The 25,253-nt window shown below is 38.1% G+C and overlaps 1 protein-coding gene across 3 annotated transcripts in view; it reads right to left on the bottom strand.

Moving 5' to 3' along the window:
- The window catches only part of LUZP4 (leucine zipper protein 4), a 96,654-nt gene that overhangs the window by 39,512 nt on the left and 31,889 nt on the right, over window positions 1–25,253 (bottom strand). The window lies entirely within an intron of this gene.

Raw genomic sequence — 25,253 nt, 5'->3', positions numbered from 1 at the left:
TCAGTCTCCTAGACCTTCTTGAATATCAAAGGGCAGATTCAAACAGTTGCTAATCAGAGAAGTAAGGGAATGCAGGAACAAAGGAGGAATAATAAAAAAACAATAGTGCAGCAGTTAAAGAAGGGTCCTGGTTCCTCCTCAAGGGATATCCATAACAATATCTTTGCCTTCTGCAGGAACTAAGGCTCCCACCCAGGTGGAGGATGGTAACTTCAGGCTGAGCACAAGATTCCTGGAACACTGCCTTATCACTTCTTCATCAACCAATCAGAAGAAAGTCACACATACTGCAGCCCTCACCCTAAAATTTGCCTATAAAAACTTTTCCCTGAAAACCACCTGGGAGTTCATGGTTTTTGAGCATAAGCCACCATTCTCCTTGCTTGACCCTGGAATAAGCCTTTCTCTGCTCCAAACTCTGATGTTTTGGTTTGTTTCGCCGGAACACAAACTTACGTTTGGTAACGTTACCTTACAAAACCTGCTCCTCCCATGTTCTGCCCCATTTCAATAAATGGCATCTCCATTCGTCTATTTGCTCAGCACAAAAGTTTTGGAGTCATTTTTGACTATTTTCCTTCTATCACACCCTATATCCAGTCCATCTGCAAATCCTGTGAGCTCTACCTTCAAAATATATCCAGAATTTCATCACCATTTCTCACCACCTCTACTACTACCATCTTGATTCAAGCCATCATCATTCCTTGCCTGGATTATTGAAATAGCTTCCTAACCTATTTTCTTACTCTGACCTGGTTTATTGTGTCTAATCTCCACACAGAAGCTAAAATGAGGCTTTTAAAACATAAGTCACCTGTCCAACAAATGAAGCTCCTTCCTGTTTTGGGGGAAATCCTACTTTTAGATTCTTATTGGGAGGCAGATCCTGTCTCCCATTACAGCCGAAGAAAATTCTCAAGAAACTAGAGCAAAAAAATATGACGTAGACTTGGCCTACATGGAATCTGGTATTAGTACAACAAAGAGAGTGTAGAATTCATTATGGCCACAATAGCCAGTTTCTAGGGGCAGCAACGGCAGTGGTGCAAATTTCAGTATCAGTGTATGGCAATGGTGGCCTCATCAGATTAGTTTTGAGGTGTGATTTTAGTTGCAATTCTGATTTTCTAGCCTCTCGTGTTGACTGAAAAAAAAAACGCACAACCTAAATGTTGAGAATTATGTTTTATTCAGGGAAGGCAGCCTCTCATATAGTTCTGAGGGACTGTTCAAAAGAGGTAAGGGAGGAGCCAGGATATATAGGAGTTTTTGCTGAAAAACACACATGTAGTTGGACATCAAAAGATTACTGCTGGAAAAAAAACAATTACTGCTGGGAATTCCCTGGCGTTCCAGTGGTTAGGATTCTGTGCTTTCACTGCTGAGGGTGCGGGTTCAAACCTTGATCGGGGAACTAAGACCCCGCAAGCTGTGCGGTACAGACAAAAAAAAGACAATATCTGAGGTTTAAGCATTTTGGACATACTTCTATACTTAAAAAAAAAGATTACTGCTAATCACAAAAAACAGACATCTCAAGTTAATGATTATATATGGGAAGACGCAAGAGTCTGAGCTCATTGAAATTATTCTTTTGATATACATCTCAACTATCTAGGGCTAGTACCCTGTTTTTCTCCATCCTGAATTCCCCTCAGGGTGTGCCACTGGGGGGCGGCTGCAGCTGCTGATGGCTTTATGGCTTCAACATCCTTTGTTTACTGAAATGGCAGGAGACATTCTTTGTCCACCGTTGATTCCTGCCCTTTTTCTTGAGCCTGGTTCTTTAGAGTCCCCGGCTAGTCCTTTAACTACCCAACTGATGTTCAATAAACTCCTTCCATGCTTAAGACAACTAGAGTTTGTCACATTGAATTAAGAACCCTGTTCCTACTGACATCAATAGAAATATCCAGTATAAGTGTTGTCAAACTCAGGTTCATGTGCCCAATGCACAGTGAGGCCAAACAAAAAGGTTGGAGTTTGGAGCAGAGAAAGGTTTATTGCAAGGGCCAAGCAATGAGTACAGGCAGCTCATGCTCTAAAGATGCAAACTCCCAGGGAAGAGTTTTAAAGGCAAATCTGGGGGGAGGGCTGCAGAGTGTGTGACTTTCTTCTGATTGGTTGGTGGTGAGGTAACATGGTGGTGTTCCAGAAATCTCAGTCATCAGCTTTCAGGTTCCAACCAGTCTGGGGTCCACATGCTTGTGCTCAGCCTGAAGTTACCATTTTCCACCTGGCCAGGGGCCTTAGTTCCTGTAGAAGAACTCAGAGATCTTTACCAGATTGTTAAGTATAGCCCTTGAGGAGGAACCAGGACTTGCTCTTTTGCTGTACTATTGTTTCTTGACTGCTTTTCTTCACTCTGTCACTTCCCTAGTTAGTAACTGAATCTGCCATTGGAACTCAGGGAAGGTCTAAGAGGCTGAAACTTTTTCCCTGCAAACAAGAATGGTGGGGGAATTCCCTGGCCCGGGTTCAATCCCCAGCTGGGGAACTAAAATTCCATAAACCACACAGTGCAGCCAAAAAAAAAAAAAAAAAAAAAACAGAAAGAAAGGGGGGATACAGAAAGAATTTTGTACCTGGGAGGGCTCCGTAAGGTCCTGCTCAGTTTCAATCTCCCTTTTCTTTGATACTTCTCAATCTTGAGGGGAACAGGTGTGGGACAAGAAAGGGAATATAGCTTTGGATAGAGAGGTTAATCATAGACTTGACAGGGAAACTCAGTTTCATAAGGGAAATAAACTTCCATTATAAGGGAAAGTTTTCCTTTACTATTGGCCACCATATATGAACTGATGAACTAGATTGAAACCAGGGAAAATCAACTAGATTTGTGAGGAGATTTAAATCATGTCATGTGAAGCAATATTGAAGAAATTGCAGATGTTTAGCCTATAGAGCAGAAATCTCAGAGGAGCATAATTGTTTTGAAATAATCCTATGGAAGAGGGAGGAATTTATTATTCTGTCTAGTACTAGAGGGCAGCACTAACCCAAGTGGATGAAATTTACAGGAAAATTGATTTCTGCACTGTACAGAGATATTCTAATAATTAAACCACAATAATGGGACAAAACTACAACAGGATAAGTTGCCTTGAATTGAGGTATTGACACTGGAAATATTGAAGCAGAAGCTAGATTACTGACTACTTCAGTGGGTTAGAGTCAGTGACCTCTGAGGTTCATTCTAAATCTGAGGTTAGAGTATAAGGAAAACGAACAGTGGTGACTCCTCTGCCCAATTATTTCAGTCATACAATCTAGAGACCAATATCAGTCTCTCAGGTTTTTAAAGTAGTAAGTAGGCATGATAAGAAAGGAACAAATAGGTAATCATTCCCATCTAGAGAGGTGATAGTAGCATAGAAGATTTTATGTACCTGGAGATTAAGCACTATATTTCAGTAAGAAATTAGGTATTAATTTACATACACTTAGCTATCCATTCTTAGTCAGATTTTCCTGGCAGAGTACCATAACAAATTACCTTGATTTAAAGGTTAAATTCTTTAGGGAAAGAACTCTGTTATACTGTTCGTAGCAGGTACTTTTAGGAATACAGTCATTCTAATTCTAGGTTATATCTTTTTTAACATGAGCATAATTTATTGTTTGGTTGGTAATTAGTTGATCCTTGAGTAACCAAATATATGTCCCAGCAATATTTAAAGCAAGCTCCTATTTCTTCCTTTTTCTTTTTTTTAAAAAAAGTTATTTATTTATTTAATTTCTTTGGCTGCTCCAGGTTTTAGTTGCTGCACACAGGATCTTCGTTGTAGCATGCAGGATCTTTAGTTGCGGCGTGTGGGATCTTTTTTTTTTTTTTCAGTTGGGGCATGCAGGCTCTTTGTTGTGGCATGCAGGATCTAGTTCTCTGATCAGGGATCAAACCTGGGCCCCCTGCATTGGGAGCGTGGAGTCTTTTATTTTTTAATATATTATTTTTTTAAATTAATTTATTTTATTTTATTTATTTTTGACTGCGTTGGGTCTTTGTTGCAGCATGCAGGCTTTCTCTAGTTGCTGTGAGCGGAGGTTACTCTTCTTTGCGGTGCGTAGGCTTCTCCTTGTGGCTTCTCTTGTTGTGGAGCACGGGCGCTAGGTGCACAGGCTCTAGGTGTGCAGGTTTCAGTAGTTGTGGCACACAGGCTCAGTAGTTGTGGCACATGGGCTTAGTTGCTCCACGGCACGTGGGATCTTCCCGGACCAGGGCTCAAACCCATGTCCCCTGAACTGGCAGGCAGATTCTTAACCACTGCGCCACCAGGGAAGCCCGAACATGGAGTCTTAACCACTGGACCACCAGGGAAGTCCCTCCTATTTCTTCCTTTAAAAAAAAAACAACAACAACAACTTTTAAAATTGTACATTTAAATTATTGATTTCATTCATATGTGTGTAGGTAATTTGGAAAACAGAAAAAGTAAGTTGAAAAGAAAAGAAAAATAACTAAATATTCAAAGATAACTCTAAACATTTTGTATATTTCCTTCTAGCTATACTTTCACATAAAAGATTTTTGTGTAGGTAAAACTTACATAGTAAAAGACCGTATATATATACATGGCAGAGAGCAGTTCAGGGTAAGGGAGCCCAGGAGAACTGCTCTGCCACGTGGCTTGAATTCTCAGGTTTTATGGTAATGGAGTTAATTTCCGGATTGTCTCTGGCCAATTATCTTGCTTGGTCCATATTTGGTCTAACTCAGGGTGCTTCCTGGTGGCACATGCATCTCTAAGCCAAGATGGATTCCATCATGAGGGGTTCTGGGAGGTTGGCAGGACATATCATGTCCCTCCTCCTTTTGGTCCCTCCTGAATTCTCTGGGTAGTTTTTGGTTAGTTTTCGGCAGCAGCACCACATTCTTTATCGGAACCTCCTGTTGTGAGACAACTCAGTCAAGCAGTTGTCATCGTTCCTGGCCAAGGCAGGTGGTCAGCAGTTCCCTAACACACACACACACACACACACATAATGTTATTCCTTGCTTTCCCCCAAGGTTGATAAGGGTTTGCTTATGTAACTAAAAAAAATCTTTACATGCATAGTTTTAAATGCCTGCCTAATGTTGTTGCTACTTAACCTCAGGGACACATCCTTAATTTTGTGATTATCACTACAGCCGTAGTAGTTAATATTCTTTTGGGGTAATTTTACCCATATTTTTAAAAACCATTTTATGAGAGGTTTTTGCTTATCATTTACTGATATGATCATGTGACTTTTCTTCTGTAGCCTGCCTGTTTGATGTGGTGGATTACATTAATTGGTTTTTATTTTATTTATTTATTTTTGGCCATGCCACGCAACATGTGGGATCTTAGTTTCCCGACCAGGGATTGAACCCGCACCCCCTGTAGTGGAAGCGCAGAGTCGTAACCACTGGACTGCCAGGGAAGTCCTACATTAATTGATTTTTAAATCATGTGCTTTAATAGAACACAATTCAAATGTTACCGAACATAAGTTTGTGTGCCTGAGGTACAGTGAGGACAAACAAACTGAAACGACATTGTTTGGAGCAGAGAAAGGTTTATTGCAGGGCCACGCAAGGAGAACGTGTGGATCGTGCTCAAAAAATCCGAACTCCCTGATGGTTTCTGGGGAGTTTTTATAGGCAAAATTTGGAGTGAGGGCTTCAGGGTGTGTGACTTTTATCTCATTGGTTGGTGGTGAGGTAATAGGGTGGGGCTCCAGGAGTCTTATCCTCATCCTGCAGTTGCCATCCTCCACCTGTATGGGGGCCTTAGTTCCTGCAGAAGAACTCAAAGATATTGTTATGCACACTCCTTAGGAGGAACCAGGACTGTACCCTAAGGCTGCACTATTGTTTCTTGATTTCTCCTCCTTTGTTTCTGCATCCCCCTTCCATCCCTGATTAGCAACTGTTTGAATCTGCCCTTCGGAACTCAGGGAAGGTCAAGGAGGCTGAATGAAGCCTATTCCTACAAATAGGAAATGGGGGACATAGAAAGGATTTGTACCAGGGAGGGCTCCACAGTGTCCTGCTCGGTTTCACAAACATCCTGCTTTGTTGGAATGATTTCTTTGAACTTAGTTGCTGAATTTTCTGCAAGAAAAAGTACAGGTTATAATCTTATACAAATTATGTTTTGTACATGTTGCTAAAATCTTGGCTCTCTGTGTCCCAATGCCAAACAGAAATACAGAGACAGAGTTATAGAGGAGAAAGAAAGAGTGGCTTTATTTCTTTGCTAGGCAAAGGGGGGACACAGTAGGCTAGTGCCTCAAGAACTGTGCCCTGCTCCCTGGAGAATAGGGAGAGGTGTTATAGTCAGGGCTATAAGGGGTATGCTATAAGGATCAAAGCAGTAACAGTCTTGCATTCTTCTTTCTTCTGCAAGAGTTTCACAACGGTAGGGTAGCTGACAAGATTAGGGTGTGTGCAGGGTCTCAGGTAGTCTCTTAATCTTGATGAGCTTCTCTGGTCCCTTTAATCTTGCCTCAGGTGGTTTCGTGACTGCTCCTCCCTTGATTAGCAACTGTTCAAATCTGCCCTTTGGAACTCAGGGAAGGTCATGGAGCTTGGAGCCTTGCCTACAAGAAATGGGGGACAAAAATGCCTCTGTGCCCAGGAGCCCTACAGGGCCTTGCTCGGCATCATAGATAGGTTTCAAACAGAAGGTTTCTGAGGAGACTTTCATTTAAAGGCTAATATTTCTAACAATTACTAATTATACAGTTAGATTTTTAAAAATACGTTTTCTCATAACTACTCTTTTTTGATACATATTAGGTAGCCTAGCAGGTTTTCAAATATTTAGGTATATGAGTATACAATTGTAGAAGGAGAGGATTACTTAACTTTTTTTTTTTGGCGGTACGCGGGCCTCTCACTGTTGTGGCCTCTCCCGCTGCAGAGCACAGGCTCCGGACGCGCAGGCTCAGCCGCCATGGCTCACGGGCCCAGTCGCTCCGGGGCATGTGGGATCTTCCCGGACCAGGGCACAAACCCGTGTCCCCTGCATCGGCAGGAAGACTCTCAACCACTGCGCCACCAGGGAAGCCCAATTACTTAACTTTTAAAGAAAATAATACAATTTTTATAGTAAACTCTTTGAACTTTTATGAAAGTTCATGTTCACAGTTTTCAAAATTACACAATGAGTGTTTTCCTAGAAAGTAAATCATTTGTTATTTCCTGCTATGTTGCAGTTCTAGGTTACAAGACTGGCTAACGATAGATAGCAAATAGAATAGAAATAAATGGGGCAAACATTTATTACTCTTATAGGTTTTTTTTCTGTTCCAGTTTCTAACTTCTGACATTTTACTGGGGGCATTAGAGGTGGGGGAATTTAAACTCTGAAAAACAAGAGAAATGAAATAATTTATGTAAATATATATAAGTAGAAGTTACAAAAGAATAGAACTCAACATTTACAGATACTTTTTCCCACACAATTGAATTGCATATAACATATACTGAAATGTATAAAGAAATTTGAGGGGGGGAATTTTAGCCAAATTCAATTTGACATTTTCAAGTGTCAGTTGCACTTTTTGGAGCTGCATTTGAGAATGTTGAGTATCACTACCTTTAACTCAAAATGCGAAGCACAGCAAGAATATCTTTGAGGCTAAATACAAAACAAGGGGATTAGTTCATTCATTTATTCATTTAACATTTATTGACTACTTATTATCTCTCTTGTACTTTACTAAATTCTACCATGCAGGTAGTGGAGACACAGTAGGGAGAGAGACAAGTATAAAAATCATAAAAATGACAGTGAATTGTGAAAAGTGATATAACTTAACCAATGAACAATGTGCTGCAGAATCACAGAGGTTGGAATAACAACTCTCTCTTAGGGTATGAAGGTGTAGGGAAACAGTTACAAACACATATGTACCTAGCAACAGAGCCCCCAAATACATGAAACAAAAACTGACAGAACTGAAGTGAGAAATAGACAATTTGACAATGATAGTTGGAAAATTCAATACCACACTTTCAATAATCAATATAACATATACTTTAAGTGGGTGAATTTTATGGTATGTGAATTATGTCTCAACATATTCTTTTTTTAAGGTGTAGAAAGGCTTTGGTAGGGAAGACTTCATAGGGCAAATGTGCATCTAAAAATAACTCAGTTTTTCTGATTTTGTAAAGGAACATTATCACATACATTTTATTTTTAAGTTTTTTAAAATTTATTTTTTATTGACGTATAGTTGAATTACCATGTTGTGTTAGTTGTACAGCAAAGTGATTCAGATGTGTATATATATATATATATATATATTTCTTTTTCAGATTCTTTTCCCAATAGGTTATTACAAAATATTCAGTACAGTTCCCTGTGCTACACAGCTGGTCCTTGTTTTTTATCTACTTTATATATAGAAGTGTGTATGTGTTACTCCCAAATTCCTAATTTGTTCCCCCCATCACGTACATTGAAAAAATGATAAAAGTAAAAAAAAATGATAAAAGTAATAAGTAATATATATTTATATGAGAAAAGTGTATTACACATAATTTTAAAAACCATCCCTTCTACCACCTAGTGGTATCTACTTTTTTAGACACTTGTTGACATTTAATATTCTTGTGTTTTTCGATGCATGTATTTTTGTTTTAAAATAGGTAGTATTTTAGGGACTTCCCTGGTGGCACAGTCATTGGGAATCTGCCTGCCAATGCAGGGGACATGGGTTCGAGCCCTGGTCTGGGAAGATCCCACATGCCACGAGCAACTAAGCTCATGCGCCACAACTACTGAACCTGTGCTCTAGAGGCCACAAGCCACAACTACTGAGCCCACATACCACAACTAGTGAAGCCTGCGTGCCTAGAGTCCGTGCTCTGCGACAAGAGAAGCCACTGCAATGAGAAGCCTGCGTGCAGCAACGAAAACCCAATGCAGCCATAAATAAATAAATAAATAAATAAAAATTTATTAAAGAATAAAATAAAATAGGTAGTAAAGTAGCATAAAATATAATACAGTTTATCTCGTTTCTAAATCTAAACTCCTTGATAATTTCTTAAGCCATTAAATATTCTTTTAAAGCTGTATAGTATTTCATTGCATATGTGTATCAGAATTTATTTAACCATTCCCCTTTGGTTGGTCACTTAGCTTCATTCCAATGTTATGCTGCACAAGGCATAATGCTTTGATAAACAGAGGCATACAAAATTTTTGTGCATGTCTCTATTTATTTCATTAAAATAAATCTCCCCAACTAGGACAACTAGGTTGAAGGATATCCAATATTGTTAATGTCCTTCAGAATATTTTCACCAAAATATACTTAAAAGTATGAATTTTACAGGATTCCCTGGTGGTCCAGTGGTTAAGACTTTGCCTTCCAATGCAGGGGGTGCAGGTTTGATCTTTGGTCGGGGAGCTGGGATCCCACATGCCTTGAAGCCAAAAAACCAAGACATAAAACAGAAGCAATATTGTAACAAATTCAATAAAGACTTTAAAAATGATCCACATCAAAAAAAATCTTTAAAAAAAAAGTATGAATTTTACAACAAATTTCTGTCAACATGACAAAGCTAAGACCATATTTGCATTAAAATTCTTTTTTTTTTATTGCTCTTGAGGCTGATTTTTATTTCATGTCTATTGGCTATTTGCTACTTATCCTTTTGCAAAGTATGTTTATGTACCATACCTGTTTTTCGACTGGGATATTTTTATTTTTTGACTTTAGGAGTTCTCTAAAGGTTATGGATATTAACATTTGATCTATCACGTTACTGGGAGTCCTTTTATGTTCCTTTAATTGTCTACAGAATGATGGAGACTAATAAAGTATGTTACATGAACACTACTTATCTGAGAAGTGGTGAGAAGATTATGATGGGTAGTCCGTGATCTTTCTGATACACATTAGAAACTATTTGGATTTGAATTAATCTTCACCTTTATTACATAGACTTTATACAATATCCAAATTGAAAATCACAACTATCTTCCTATCAGATCACCAGAACTTTATCACTTTCAACTAGTTTGCTTCCTAAAAGGACATTAGTTTGTTTCCATGTTTTTAGGAGGATATATATTCATCAATTTAAATATGCAATGCTTTTTTATCTTAGATAGGATAATTGTTTAAAGATTGACATAATGGCATATCCTTTTTTGTTGTTGTTGTTGCGGCACGCGGGCCTCTCACTGCTGTGGCCTCTCCCGTTGCGGAGCACAGGCTCAGCGGCCATAGTTCACGGGCCCAGCCGCTCCACGGCATGTGGGATCTTCCCAGACCAGGGCACGAACCCGTGTCCCCTGCATCAGCAGGCAGACTCCCAACCACTGCGCCACCAGGGAAGCCCCTCCTTTTTTTTTCTTAATTGAAGTACAGTTGATTTACTGGCATATACTTTACATGGAAGAGCAAAAATAAGATTTTAGAGATTATTCTATATTTCACTCTGTTTAATAAAACAGATTATAAAAACATTGATTTAGAAATGTAAGCTGTTTAATTAATTATTATTATTATAGTAAAAATATTTAACATAAAATTTACCATCTTAAGCATTTTTCAGTACATAGCTCAATAGTGTTAAATGTATTCACATTGTTATTTTTTTCATCCTGCAAATCCGAAACACTATGCCCGTCAAACAACTCCCCTTTTCCCTTTCTCCCCAGTCCCTGGTTATCACCTTTCTACTTTCTGTCTCTATGAATTTGACTGCTCTAGGTACCTCACATAAGTGGAATCATACAGTACTTGTCTTTGTGTGACTGGTTTATTTCCCTTAGATAATGTCCTCAAGGGTCATCCACGTTGCAGCATGTGACAGGATTTCCTTCCTTTTTAAGACAGAATGATAAGCCATTTTATGTATATACCATGGATGTATTTTGTTTATCCATTTATCTGTTGATGGACATTTGGGTTGCTTCCACCTCTTAGCTCTTATGAAAAGTGCTGCGATGGATGGGTGTGCAAATATTTCTTTGAAACTCTGCTTTTAATTCTTTTAGATATATACCTAAAAGTAGGATTGCTGGATCAAATGGTAGTTTTATTTTTAATTTTTTTGGGAAACTCTGTATAGTTTTCTATAGCAGATGCACCATTTTACAATCCTGCCAACAGTGCATAAGGGTTCCAATTTCTCCACAACCTCACCAACACTTGTTATTTTTTGCTCGTTTTTGATAGCAGCATCCTACTGAGTGTGAGGTGATATCTCACTGTAGTTTTTTTTTTTTTTTTTTTTTTTTTTTTTTTTTTTTGCGGTACGCGGGCCTCTCACTGTTGTGGCCTCTCTCGTTGCGGAGCACAGGCTCTGGACGCGCAGGCTCAGCGGCCATGGCTCACGGGCCCAGCCGCTCTGCGGCATGTGGGATCTTCCCGGACCGGGGCACGAACCCGTGTCCCCTGCATCGGCAGGCGGACTGTCAACCACTGCGCCACCGGGGAAGCCCCTCACTGTAGTTTTGATTTGCATTCCCCTCATGATGAGTGATGCTGAGCATCTCCTGTGCCTTTTGGCCATTTGTAAATAAGCTCCTTTATTTTTTAACTCACCATTTTCCAACTCAATATAATTATTTTAAATTAATGTCTTTGATAATACATTAATTAATGTCTTTGATGCCATTGTTTTTCTCCTGGTATGCAGTAAAACCACAAAGTTTTTTCTACTAGTATGCAGTAATGCAGATTTCTGTAGTTAATTTGCAGATGGAATGTTTTTTGCATACCTAGTTTTAAAATTTATTTTGTTTAAAATTTTTATTGTACATGATATAACCCCTTTGCAAGTAAACCATCTTTCACATTAGAAAATATATGTAAAATATATGGTAGAGTACCTAGCATATAAAGAAATACAATAAATATTATTTTCTTATTAATTAGTACTTAACAATTTCATTTATTCTTGAGGATTTTTACAAAATATACCTAATTTTCCACATGAATATTTCCTATGCTTGAATGTTCAAAATAGGGTTAGAAAAAGAAAGACTCTTGTCACAAATAAATATATAGAAATCATATATTGAAGAAAATAAAGTTACGTAGGGCAGAAAAAAGTTTTCTGTGGCCTTCTTAGGATCCCTGGCTGGGTCTGAAAATTAAACTGACAAAGACAAATAAACAGAAGTAAAGCATACCAATTTATTTAATATAAGTTTTACATGACACGGGAGCTTTCATAAGGAAATAAAGACCTAAATACACAGTTAGATCTCAGTAGTTTATGCTAGGTTTAATGAAGAGTGGACAGTCATGGAGGAATATGATAGGTTAGGGAGTATGAGGTGTTAAAAGATAAACTGAGGTATATTAAACATTTTAAGAGTTTTCTGAGCATTTATCCATTCAAATCTGGCAACGCTGAACCTGAAGTGGTTAGGGGAACTCCACCAACAGGAGATAGGGAAAAGATTTATAGAGAGAATCAAAAAAAGGAAATGATTTCATTTGCTGTAGCTTAAAACCTGGTTGGCTATTTGTGATTGGTTGTTCTTAGCATTTTGATTTTGTAACCTTGAGGCATTTACAGGCTTAGATTTTGGTTTGCTTATGTAGGATGCCATGGCATTAGAGCCACCTCAATATAATGGCCTCTCTTTTTAATCAATTTAACAGTAGATAATTGTAGTAAAATGAGGGAAATTTAGCAATATCTGCTTGTTAAGATTCTTGTTGGCATCCCTTTGTCTTTGGAGAAAAGGATTGTTAGGGGAACCACTGACTGAAACTGCCCGCCCTGGCCAGGCACCATAGTAACCACTTGCATGAGTTATCTTACAACAGGAGGTCCTGGTAAGGAATGCGGAACTAACAAGCTACCACCAACTGGAAGAATTCGGGAAAGGTCAAGAGGAGAGAGGAGACTCCAGTCCATATGTCCTACCAACCTCCCAGAATCCTTCTTGCTGGAATCCATCTTGGCTGAGCAGTGTGCGTGCCACCAGGAAGGACCCTGAATCAGAGTGATTGGCCAGAGACAACCTGGAAACTAACCCAATTACCATAAGGCCTGAGACGGCGAGCCACGTGGCAGGGGAGTTCTCCTGTGTTCCCTTACCGTGCTCCTCTCTTGCCCCTTCCCAATAAAGTCTCTTGCTTTGTCAGCACGTGTGTCTCCTCAGACAATTCATTTCTGAGTGTTAGACAAGAGCCCACTCTTGGGCCCTTGAAGGGGTCCCACTTCCTATAACAGTATGGGTCCTTTCCTCTGGGTATAGGGAGGACACAGCCTCATATGAAGGTTTTATGACTTGTTTCAGGGGAGGGGCTGTGGCAGGGAGGGGTGGGGGTGGAGTTCAGAGTGACCTTCGTGTTTCTGCTGTTTTCTCAAACTCCTTCAATTTAAAATATTCAATATGCGAAAAACCTAGAAACAATAAATGCTGGAGAGGGTGTGGAGAAAAGGGAACCCTCTTGCATTGGTTGTGGGAATGTAATTTGATACAGCCACTATGGAGAACTGCATGTAGCTCCTTAAAAAACTAAAAATAGAACTACCATATGACCCAGCAATCCCACTACTGGGCATATACCCTGAGAAAACCATAATTCAAAAATCATATGTACCCCAATGTTCATTGCAGCACTATTTACAATAGCCAGGATATGGAAACAACCTAAATGTCCATTGACTGATGAATGGATAAAGAAAATGTGGTACATATATATATATAATGGAATAGTACTCAGCCATAAAAAGGAACGAAATTGAGTCATTTGTAGAGATGTGGATGGACCTAAAGTCTGTCATACAGAGTGAAGTAAGTCAGAGAGAGAAAAACAAATATTGCATATTAACACATGTATGTGGAATCTAGAAAAATGGTCCTATTTGCAGGGCAGGAATAGAGATGCAAACATAGAGAATGGATGTGCTGACACAGGAGGGGAAGGGGAGGGTGGGATGAATTGGGAGATTAGGTTTGACATAAATACACTACCATTTTTAAAACAGATAGCTAGTGGGAACCTGTTGTATAGCATAGGGAACTCAGCTCAGTCCTCTGTGATGACCTAGATGGGTGGGATGGGGTGGGGAGCGAGGTCCAAGAAGGAGGGGATGTATGTATACATGTAGCTGATTCACTTCTTTGTACAGCAGAAACTAACACAAGATTGTAAAGCAATTATACTCCAATAAAAAAAAAATTCAATATGCCAAGGTGCCATATTTAGGGTAGTGTGTCCTGAATCCCACTGGTTACAAATATTCATTTACAAATACAAACTTACAAAATGGCCTCTTTGTAAATTAGTTCTAACATTGAGGTGTAACACATTTAAGACCTGTTTCTTGGCATTACCCATTTTCATGATGGCAAAGAAGCATTTTTTTAAACCCTGAAATTCAAGTCACAAAAAGCATCAACTTTTCTTTAGATGTCATAATGCTTTTTATACCAAAATACCAGAAAAATATATCCCATGGTGATAACTAAATATCACAAGTGAAGAGTATGGAAGTTTCATCTCATGTGTGACTTTGAAAATGCCCTTTTGCTAGGAACATGGGAAAGCAATTCTGCCTCAAATGGTGCTACTGATAAATATCATATTGGCCATTTAACTGTTTTTAGCAATGTTTTGTACTTGTCAAAGAAGTGACCATTTAGTAAAAGATTTAAAATTAATCTTCTTCAAAATGGAGGCATTTTGAATATTATTAATTGCATTACAAAATAATGTAATTATATGCTATGAAGTAAACAGAAGTTCAAGAAATTATATATCTCTTATGGGCATTTATGTGTATTTGGATAATTCAAGCCTACAATTTTTTTTCCTTGCCTAAATTGATTTTGGTTATCTAACTCATTTTCTTCCAGTCTCTCTTTTGTTCTGTACCAAGTAGGTGCAGCTTAAAAATAGGAATAATAATTTTTAAAAGGTACAGAGTTTTAAAATGGAAAAAGAGGGAATTCCCTGGCAGTCTAGTGGTTAGGACTTGGCACTTTCACTGCCGAAGGCCTGGGTTCAATCCCTGGTTAGGGAACTAAGATCCCACAAGCTGCATGGTGTGGCCAACAACAGCAACAAAAAAAATAAAAAAAAGAAAAAAAAGGAAAAAGAGCCCTGCAGATGGTCCAGTCCAACCCTGTCATTTTAAAGACAAAGAAATCTAGCTCCAGGGAGGTTAGCTCTTTGTCTCACAACACACAGCTAGGAAGGAACTGGCAGAATAAGACTGGAGAACTAGTTTCCTGAATCACATTATACTGCCTATCAAGGTAACCTTTTGAGAGTGTTACTGAGTCCAAGCTCTCTCTGCTCGTGGCACAACAGGCCAATAAATTGGAGACAAGGTGTTGAGGCAAGGAATAACGACTTTATTCGGAAAGCTGGGCATCTGAGAAGATGGTGGACTAGGGTCCTAAAATATCATCTTATCAGGGTCTGGATGCTAGTTGCTTTTATAGAAGAGAGAGGGGGAGGAGGTGAGGAAGTAAAGTAAAAAGGCTATAAGTCTTGCAAAATATCTCCTGGTTTTGGCCAGCTTTGGGGAGGGGATGTGTTAATTTCTTCTTTTCTGCAGCCATTCAAAGGTGGGCAAGGTCATGGTGTTTCCCTGTAAGCTGAACAAAGGCACTTAAGTTTAACATTTAGGCAGAGGGGCAGGGTTACCCGAGGCAGATCCTTATGTATGTCTATAGCTATAGACAGAACTAAAGTAATGGAAATCAAAGGTCAAAGTAGAAGAAACAGATCCAACATGGAGTCAGGTTTTCTTCCCTGTTACAAGAGGAAGGTGGTGGGATATTTTATTTTTCTTTTTCAATTGTCAAAACATACCTAGAGCATCTTAAAACTTAGAAAAGTTAGCCAAGTTGTTTAAATTTAGTTTGATAATTTTGCTAACATTTTGAAATACCTACCCTCAAATAAATGCGAGGTGAAAATAAATGCATCCAAAAAATGAAATTGGGTAAATAATCAGTTAAGCTTGTTCCTTTTCTTATCCCTTGTATTTTATTCTGTGGCATTAAAAATATCCATTTCAGGGCTTCCCTGGTGGTGCAGTGGTTAAGAATCCGCCTGCCAATTCAGGGGACATGGGTTTGAGCCCTGGTTCGGGAAGATCCCAGATGCCGTGGAGCAACTAAACCTGTGTGCCACAACTACTGAGCCTGCACTCTAGAGCCCATGAGTCACAACTACTGAGTGCGAGTGCCACAACTACTGAAGTCTGCGGGCCTAGAGCCCATGCTCTGCAACCAGAGAAGACACCGCAATGAGAAGCCCATGCATCACAATGAAGAGTAGCCCCCGCTGGCTGCAACTAGAGGAAGCCCACGTGCAGCAATGAAGACCCAACCCAGCCATAAATAAATAAATAAATAAAATTAAAAACAAAACCAAAAAAATATCCGTTTCATAATTGTATTTGCTAGATTAACTCACAAATCTTCACAAAGTAGTGGTAAGGTTTTTCATGAGCAACATGCTTCGCATGTTCTCATCTGTTTAAAGCTATTGTCTTCACTTCTTTTCTCTTTCCACTACATTGGACATGATATCTCCTCCCTCACCCCTGGCTTTTTTTTCTCATTAAGATTGCAGGTTCATGAGTTCCATTATTTAAGCTCAGACAAAGAAAAGATGTAATTGAGATCCTTCCTGAAGAGTAGAGCTCAGACAAATATGCATTTCTTTTCTTTCTTTCTTTCTTTTTTTTTTTTTTGGTCTCTCATCTTTTCCATGTGATGAATAGGAATAGTTTGTGGCAGATCCCCCTGTGCTCACACTCTGATACACAGCTGGTGAATTGTTTAGCACTCGGCATGTGGCCTGACCTGCACCAACACCCAGAGCTGGGGCCAGGGCACATAGCTTCTGTCATAGCTGCATGCAGAAAACACACAAAGCTTAATTTGGAAAGTGAGACAAAGGATAAAAATATCTAAGTATCAAATATTCAAATTTCTTTCTATCAACCTGCTTTCTTTATATATGGGAAATCTTACATTCCCATTATCTACCTAACTACAATTTCCAATTGATTAAGTAGGTTATTTTGCATTTTCATAAAAAAATGAAACATCACAATAACTCTCCTGTCTGAGGGTTTTTTTATTTTCCTATTTTTTGAAAATAGGAAAACACAAGTAAACACACAAATTCACCTTCTCTATCTAGACTACTGGAGAGTGATTATTTTTCAAAATGACAATCTGAAAATGTACCACATGTTCAAGCATAAAAAAATAGCTTGTTTTGGTATTCATTAATCTAATACAATTGAATTTGGTTTCATTAATATTCTTTAGAATATTCTTATTCAACAAAAATTTGAACAAAAATGAATTTAGCTACATTTCATAAGAAAATCAATTTGGTGAAGACATCCTTATTCCCTGAGCATTTGGTTCAGTTTTCATAGTTTACTATCTATCCCTGAAGCTATCTTTCAGACATGGCATTTTAAAAGTTTCATTCCTATAAAATTCAAAGAAACATATTTTTTAAATAGGAAAGCTATTTTTCAGTTCTGCCATATTTTCAACTGTGATATCAAATAGCTTATGTTTTGGGGGTAAAAGAATGCATTCAGTGAGATATCTACACCCCTCATTAATGTGACTGTTTCATTTTCTGGACTGTATCCTGTCTGTTACTCTTCTGCATTCAGATATTCAGATAAATTATCTATTTTCACAAGCTCAGTGAAGAATTATTAGTTGTATATTTAGGCATATTCAGCAACTCTGAAATATCCTTAGGCACATATGAGCTCTTTGTTAAGAACCTTCTGCAGATGAATAGGAGGGAACAGTTTTGGTTTGTCTACTATCGTACAAAATACCACATAATAATAATCACAATGATCAATTATCTCTTTTTTTCATTAAACATTTCACTGAAAATATATTCATGATCAAGTACTTTTGTTGAGTAGCATTGACCATTTGTTCTGATTTTTAATTCAAAAAGGGTTTGCCATAATTGCTGCCTTATATACCAAACTGATGTTTTAAAATAGATGTAGCATCTTCCGTTTTTCATTTTTCAGAACACAGAAACAAGTAAGAAATAAAGGAACTGCAACACCTTCAAAGGATATCAAATTAGCACATTCACATTTAGCTTTTGAATTTAGCTATAAGGGCCCTTGGGCTTATTCTTTGGTTTCGATAAGAGCCGATGCTTGCTTTCCAGATGTTGCTATTGCTTTACTTTCATGACTCATAATTCTGCAGTAGCATGTGTAATGCTATTTGTGCACATACTTTGGTGATAGTACTACCTAACTAGTAAATGGGGATACTGTCACTAGGACACAGCAAACTACTACTAACTCCTCTCACCTGCAAAGATTTCCTACAGGCTTCCCTTTCCCTTAAAAACTGGTGGATTGCTTACAGCTACTGTAGGGGAGGAAAAAATAATTTTCCCTCTACCCTTCCGAGTTCTTGGATGAGACCTTCCCCCACGTAATAAAAGACAGATTAACAAAAGAAGAACAAACAGAACTTTATTAACATGTATATTTCATGTATACATGGGAGATACCCGGGAAAACTGAGTAACTCCCCAAGACGGCCAAGTCATCACCTTCAATAAATACCATCTTCAGTTAAAGACAAAAGAAAGATGTTGGGTGTGGGGTGAACCAGTTATGGGAGGTGACCAGGAAAAGCACAGTAAACAAGGGTAAGGTTTGTTATGCAGATTTAAGTAGGCACCTTTTCCATTGATAAGATCCTGTTGTGATTTAGTCTTTCTTCCTTTCTTGGTACAGAAAGGGAGACACTTACAAGTGGAGATTTACTCTATAAATGTAAATTTCCCTTAGAAAAGAGCAGCTTCTCTGTTTTCAGAGCATCTCCTGTGTCTGCTGTTTGTCAAAATAATTAGCTCAAAATAATTTATATGCCAAAGAGGCATATTTTGGGGTGGCATGTTCTGCTACACTTCACTACCTTAGTTCCTGTGGGAGAATTCGGAGTCTATTTAACTCTACATGTAGAATTTGACTAGTCTCTGAAATGAATACTCAATTTAAAATATGTTACAAAATGTTCAAATGAAAAGCCTGTATACACGTACACAATCACTATATGTATACCAGGTGTTTCAGTGATAAAAGAAAAAAATTAGTGATAGAACTGCACCCCATGAACAGAAATTCAGCTCTCAGACCGCTCCATTTCTCCTTATCGGGAAGTAACAGAGAGCAGGTTCTCTGGGTGTGTACACTTAGGAATAAGAAGGAATCATTGGCACAGATTCCTCTCTATGGCACACTTGTAAAGCTACTGTTGACTTAAAAAAATGCACAGTGTGAGAGCTGTGAGTTAAGTTTTATTTGGGGCAAAGTGAGGACTTCAGCCCAGGACACAGCATCCCAGATAGCTCTGAGAAACTGATCCAAAGAAGCAGTGGGGAAGGTCAGTATATATGTGATTTTGGTCAAGGAGGAGTACATGCAATTGAACAGATATTTTTTTGCAGAAGATTTCTGCTAGTCACCAAGAGCAGTCATCACCATGAATGATTTTAGTGTTTTTCTGGATATGAGGAGATACAAGAATTGGGCTCATAAAATCGGCTCCTAAAAACATCTAACTATCTGAAAACCTGTTCTGCCAGTTTTTCCCAGAGCACAGAGTGCCTCATTTCTGCTCTCCCCCTGAACTCCTTTCAGGGGGTGTTGAAAATCAGCATCTGCTGTAGCACCTGATTTAATCCTTGTAGAGGTAGATGGTGAGTGCCAATGGCGAGTGCCAAATTGTAGTTGACAGGGCTCCCTCATGGTCATAAATTTGACAATGCTTTGGGAGGTATTTCATGACCATTTCATCCCACGGTGCTAGGAAGGCTCATTCCTAGGTCTGGCGAAGATAGGCCACTCAGTGTGCTATTACTGGACTAGGTCTTATAAACAATTGCTAAAGGTAGCTCTGGACCACCTGCTTTACTAATCTGTTATAGTCCAAGAAAAATTCCCTCTTGTTGTATCTTTCCATATCCAGAGTTACACTATTACAAGCATTGATCTCATATAAAACTATGTATTTTTGTTGGAGGCTCAGTCACACATTTGGTAATGCCAGAAACAACAATCTTGTAAAACAAGCAAAATACAAATAACATAGCTAGCAGTATTATTAAAGTCATAAGTAAGAATTAAGCCAAGAACTTCCATTAGGCGCAGCCCAGTATATCCTCAGGTCGTCTGACTTAGTCTGTTCTGTACCAATCCTTATCTTTCAGGAAAATTATATTTTGACACGGTCCATAATGCTCCCAGCCCAATTTCCTAGTGTTGCTAGGCTGGTTATCCTTAGTATAATTTGATTGTTCCCAAGATAAAGGGGGGCGTTAAAACTTAAATGACCGCAGCCTGTTGTTAACACATAAATCCATCCCATAATTTTGGGAGGTTTTATTCCTTGGCTGAAATATTGCTTGTTGCTCTGATTGAGCTTGAGTAACTTTAGAGGAAAATTCATTTTTTATGGCCAGGGTCAGAGCAGGTATTATTAATTGGCTAGGTGAGGGAATCTGCTGAACAGGACTATAATTTCTTTCCTCTAGAATAAATTTCCTAAGGGTCATCCAGTTAGAGCCCTGGAGGGGAGAAATCCACCAAGATAACCCAAAAGTACTAGACACAGGTAATTGGCTGCAAAACCAACAATTGGATTGATTTTTTTTAACATCTTTATTGGAGTATAATTGCTTTACAATGGTGTGTTAGTTTCTGCTTTATAACAAAGTGAATCAGCTATACATATACATATATCCCCATATCTCCTCCCTCTTGCGTCTCCCTCCCACCCTCCCTATCCCACCCCTCTAGGTGGTCAAAAAGCACCAAGTTGATCTCCCTGAGCTATGTGGCTGCTTCCTACTAGCTATCTATTTTACATTTGGTAGTGTATATATGTCCATGCCACTCTCTCACTTCGTCCCAGCTTACCCTTCCCCCTCCCCAAGTCCTCAAGTCCATTCTCTACGTCTGCATCTTTATTCCTGTCCTGCTCCTAGGTTCTTCAGAACGATTTTTTTTTTTTAAGATTCCATATATATGTGTTAGCATACGGTATTTGTCCCTCTCTTTCTGACCCACTTCTCTCTGTATGACAAACTCTAGGTCCATCCACCTCACTACAAATAACTCAGTTTCGTTTCTTTTTATGACTGAGAAACACTCCATTGTATATATGTGCCACAACTTCTTTATCCATTCATCTGTCAATGGACACTTAGGTTGCTTCCATGTCCTGGCTATTATAAATAGAGCTGTAATGAACATTGTGGTACATGACTCTTTTTGAATTATGGTTTTCTCAGGGTATATACCTAGTAGTGCGGATTGACTTTTAAAATTAGCATAGGATCGTGCCCATGATAGGAAAACATTTGATTCGTATACAAAGCTCTAAGAAGTCAAGAAAATATTGTAAATGATCCTACAAGTCAGGTCTAGGATCTTGGGCAACCTGTCTACTTCTGATGTGATCTTCTTCTTGTCCTAGTGTGAGTGTAATTTCCCCTCTGATAAGTGTCCTTTCATCTAGGTTGGAGATAGTCCTTTAGATTACGTCTCTTCCAGTATGCATAATCCCCTGGTTGCAAGTCATGGGGATTCTGATTTTCCTCCAAAGGTAGATTACTGAGATAAGCTTCAGAAACAAACTTAGAGTGTCCTTTTAATAATTCAATTTAACTTTACATCAATATAACATAACAGCAAGGAACTATCTGGGAAGTTAGTAAATACAGACCTCCATTAACAAAACTGGGATTTAACATTCATTGAAACATCTTTTTCTCTCTAAAATTACCCTCATTTCTACCAAATATAACCAAATTAAGACTAATTTGTTTGCAAAATAAATCTGGTCTAATAAACTTGGCCTGATGATTTATATAACTATAATTGATCATATAGGCTTTTTGCTTGCTGAAACTGTTATAAGGAGTCTCAAACTGGACTTTTAAAAGACCTCTCAGGGCTAGGAAAGTCACACCAAGGGCTTATCACAGATTTCACCTAACAAATCTAGGTGAATTCTTCCCTTTTCAAGGTCCCCAAAATACCTTGAGATTTCTATACCTACTAGTGAGGTAGCCTTCCTAATTTATCTGATAAAGCTGATGGGAACCTAAGAGTTTCCAGTGTCTGGAGGGAACAGATAAAAAAGATAAATGTTTCAATTCTGCTTACAAAGGTATAATTTACCAATTACTGTAAGTCATAATTAGTTTGAGGGGAAGGTTTACCTTACACCTGGAAAACACAGATTTAAACCAGTAATTTTTCAGATAGAAACCATAAAATTTATAACCATACTCACCAGTTCACCCAGTCCTATGTAACTAATACTTTTTGTTAACAGCTTTATGAAGCCATCAGGTTTTTCATTAGAATTCTTTAGTTTCCTACCCAGTTCAGCATTATGGTCTGAAAGTCAGAAACTTGTATTTATTCAAAAGCCCTTTCTATAAATCTTCTTGAAGAGGAAGCATTTTTGCCAAGGCATCAGAGTGAAACCGTGTCTAGAATGACAAAAGACTTAAGGCATGTTTAAAATCTGCTTACAATGCAATGCAACTGACAAAGCAACTTGGTTAATGCTGTGACGTACAACACTTTAAGATAATAACTAGAATTATGACTGATAACATTTTACCAGGACATGTCAGAATTTTAGGAACTGCATATAATTTCTAGAATATCTATAATAATAACATTTACCTTACACTAAAACCTAAGAAGATTTATTACTCATTTGACAATACTTCCCATGTAACAATGTACCAAATGAACCTATTTTATAATCTCTCTTTGGGATGTTTCAGGGGCACTTTGAAGCATCCTAAAGTTAGCTAGAGGTCAAAAGGACTTCATTAGAATTTGATTTAGGAAGTTTTGTCAAAAAATATCAAAAAGGATTTAGAACACTCAGTCAGGTAGGATCACAGGTCACTGTGAAACAATAGTTATTCACTTAGCCAAAGTAACAATAAAAGATTTCAAAGGCAAATACAGAACAGATCACTTAAAAGGTAAAAAAACTTGAAATCTGTTATCAAAGGCAGTTCAACATTTTAAGAAATCTTGTCCTCTTAAGAGAGAGAGAAGCCACATTCAAGTTTTGCACCATCTTACTTTTAAAATTAATTTACTCAATTAAATTTATTTTAAACTTAGTTAATCCTGACCATGCACAAAACTCTTTTCTCAGGGTCCTCTTTCCACAAACCCTTTGTCACTTTCTATATCCAGCATTTTATTTTCCCATTCAGAAACAGCCACCTGTAAGTCAGACCTACTTCCTTTTCCCTTAATAAAATGTAATTCCATTCTTCATGCCTTCTTTACTGAAAACACACATCTTACTTTCCTTAAGCAATTACGAACTGTCTTTTATGTTAGCTTTCTGTAGATTGGTGAACATAAATACCAGTGATATTTTCTAAAAACACTTGCTTTCTTTAGATAAAGTGGCACCAAACATATTCATTAATAGTCCTAAATACCTTTTGTTTCTCTGTAAAAGTAAGCCAATGTTCAGTAATTAATGTTTCAGTATCTTATTTTACTTGGGAATGACCTAGCTATTCAATAAGCTTCCATCACTTAATTTAGCACAACTCTAGAACTGCAAGTTACCAGAATCTGGAGACACTATTGTAGATACACATTCCTAAAGCAAAATTATTCTTAATAGAGTTTATCTGAAAGCTCTTATCTCATTTACGTTTTCTTTCCTTAACAAGTTTCTTCACATCAAGTTACTCTCCTTGCTGACAAATTTGTAACAGATATAACAAGATTTTATTTAGTTTATATTACACCTAGGCATAATAAAAGTATTATACTTAATGCTGATGACTCTAGAAACATGTCTATATTAATTAGATCAACAAACTTAGACATTAATACCAAATATTAATTTAATACTGAATATTTCCCAGTTCATGTGAACCTGAAATTTATTTAGCTTAATTTCTCTTGTGTTTAGAATTGTTTGATTTGTAAGCGCTTACTTTTCTTTAAGCCAATTAAATAGAGCTCATTTACAAATTCACCACAGCAATATTATCCAAAGACACAGACACATACTGAGACATACATATATCCAGACAGACACAAGAGATCTAGCTGCATTTTCTATACTTAGTCATGAATCAGGTATCATAATATAAAACTCACTGGTTTATAAATAACAGTTGGAATAAGAAACAATTTTAAAAGGCTTCTTCCAGTCTTTTTTTCTTCTCAATCTCAGGAATTAGAGATGGTCTAGATAAGACAAGTGTTCCTGAGACCTCTGGTCTCAAGGCACAGGGAGAGAAAATCAGGTTCTCCTAGTAGGACTTATTCCCTTAGGGTCAGAATTCTGAAGAGAATTTTTCTTTTCCTTCAAGCTAGCTTTCTCTACTGGTTGGGAATTAAATGGGGGTCGGTTAAACTTCGACTGGCATTGTGTACTTAATTGGTGCAATTGAAGGTTCATAATTTTCGTAGATACCTCCTTTTCTTTCTTTTTAATGGTTTTGAAAAGTTGGTCTGATATAGTTTTCAAGTAATTAATTATTGGTATCCTGCAAAGAAGTTACTCTATCATTTCCTCTTTTAGAAGCTTCTAGATACCAGTCAAAGTAAGCATTCCATTCAGTCTCTTTGATCTTACATCTGGCTTTATTTTTTTCCTGTGTGTGCAAAAATATTAATTTTGGAATATCAAAAGAACCCCAATTTGGTTTTTTTAGGTTGAGATCTCCTTTAGTATAAGTTCCCCAATTAAGTAGGTACTTGCAAGTATGAGTTTTTGTACATACATAAACCTGGCTGGAGTGTTAGTCAGAGGCTGGCTTTCTGACGCCCCTTGTTTCTGTGTTTGAGAGGCTCTATTTCCTAGCTTAAAGTTGAATTTGTCAGGGATAAAATTTACTAATAAAGTTGTGTGGTGGGCCAGGGTGCTGCTTGTGAGCTTAACTCCTCTAGGCATCACCCCAGAGTCGTTTCAGCCCTCTTACTTGTCTCAGTTTCTCCCTTTGGCGGTCTAAGACCACCGCGGGTGCTCGGATCGCTGAGTGGCTCATTCTTATCTGCAACCTCTGGACGAGCAAGTGTTTAATTAATGAATGGGTTTCCCTATGGGACCACTGCACGGTATGAGGACTCTGCCTCCACCATTCCTGTAAATTTCTCAGTCACCTGAGAAAGCTGTAACCGGCCGGGAGGAGTCTTGTCCCTTTTCTTGGTAGCAAAGCTCTCATGTAATATCTTCATTTCTATC

Source organism: Stenella coeruleoalba, assembly GCF_951394435.1.
Source record: "Stenella coeruleoalba genome assembly, chromosome: X".
In the NCBI taxonomy this organism is placed as follows: domain Eukaryota; kingdom Metazoa; phylum Chordata; class Mammalia; order Artiodactyla; family Delphinidae; genus Stenella; species Stenella coeruleoalba.
Note: the sequence above shows the minus strand (reverse complement) of the source record. Positions and strands in the feature narration are given on the sequence as shown.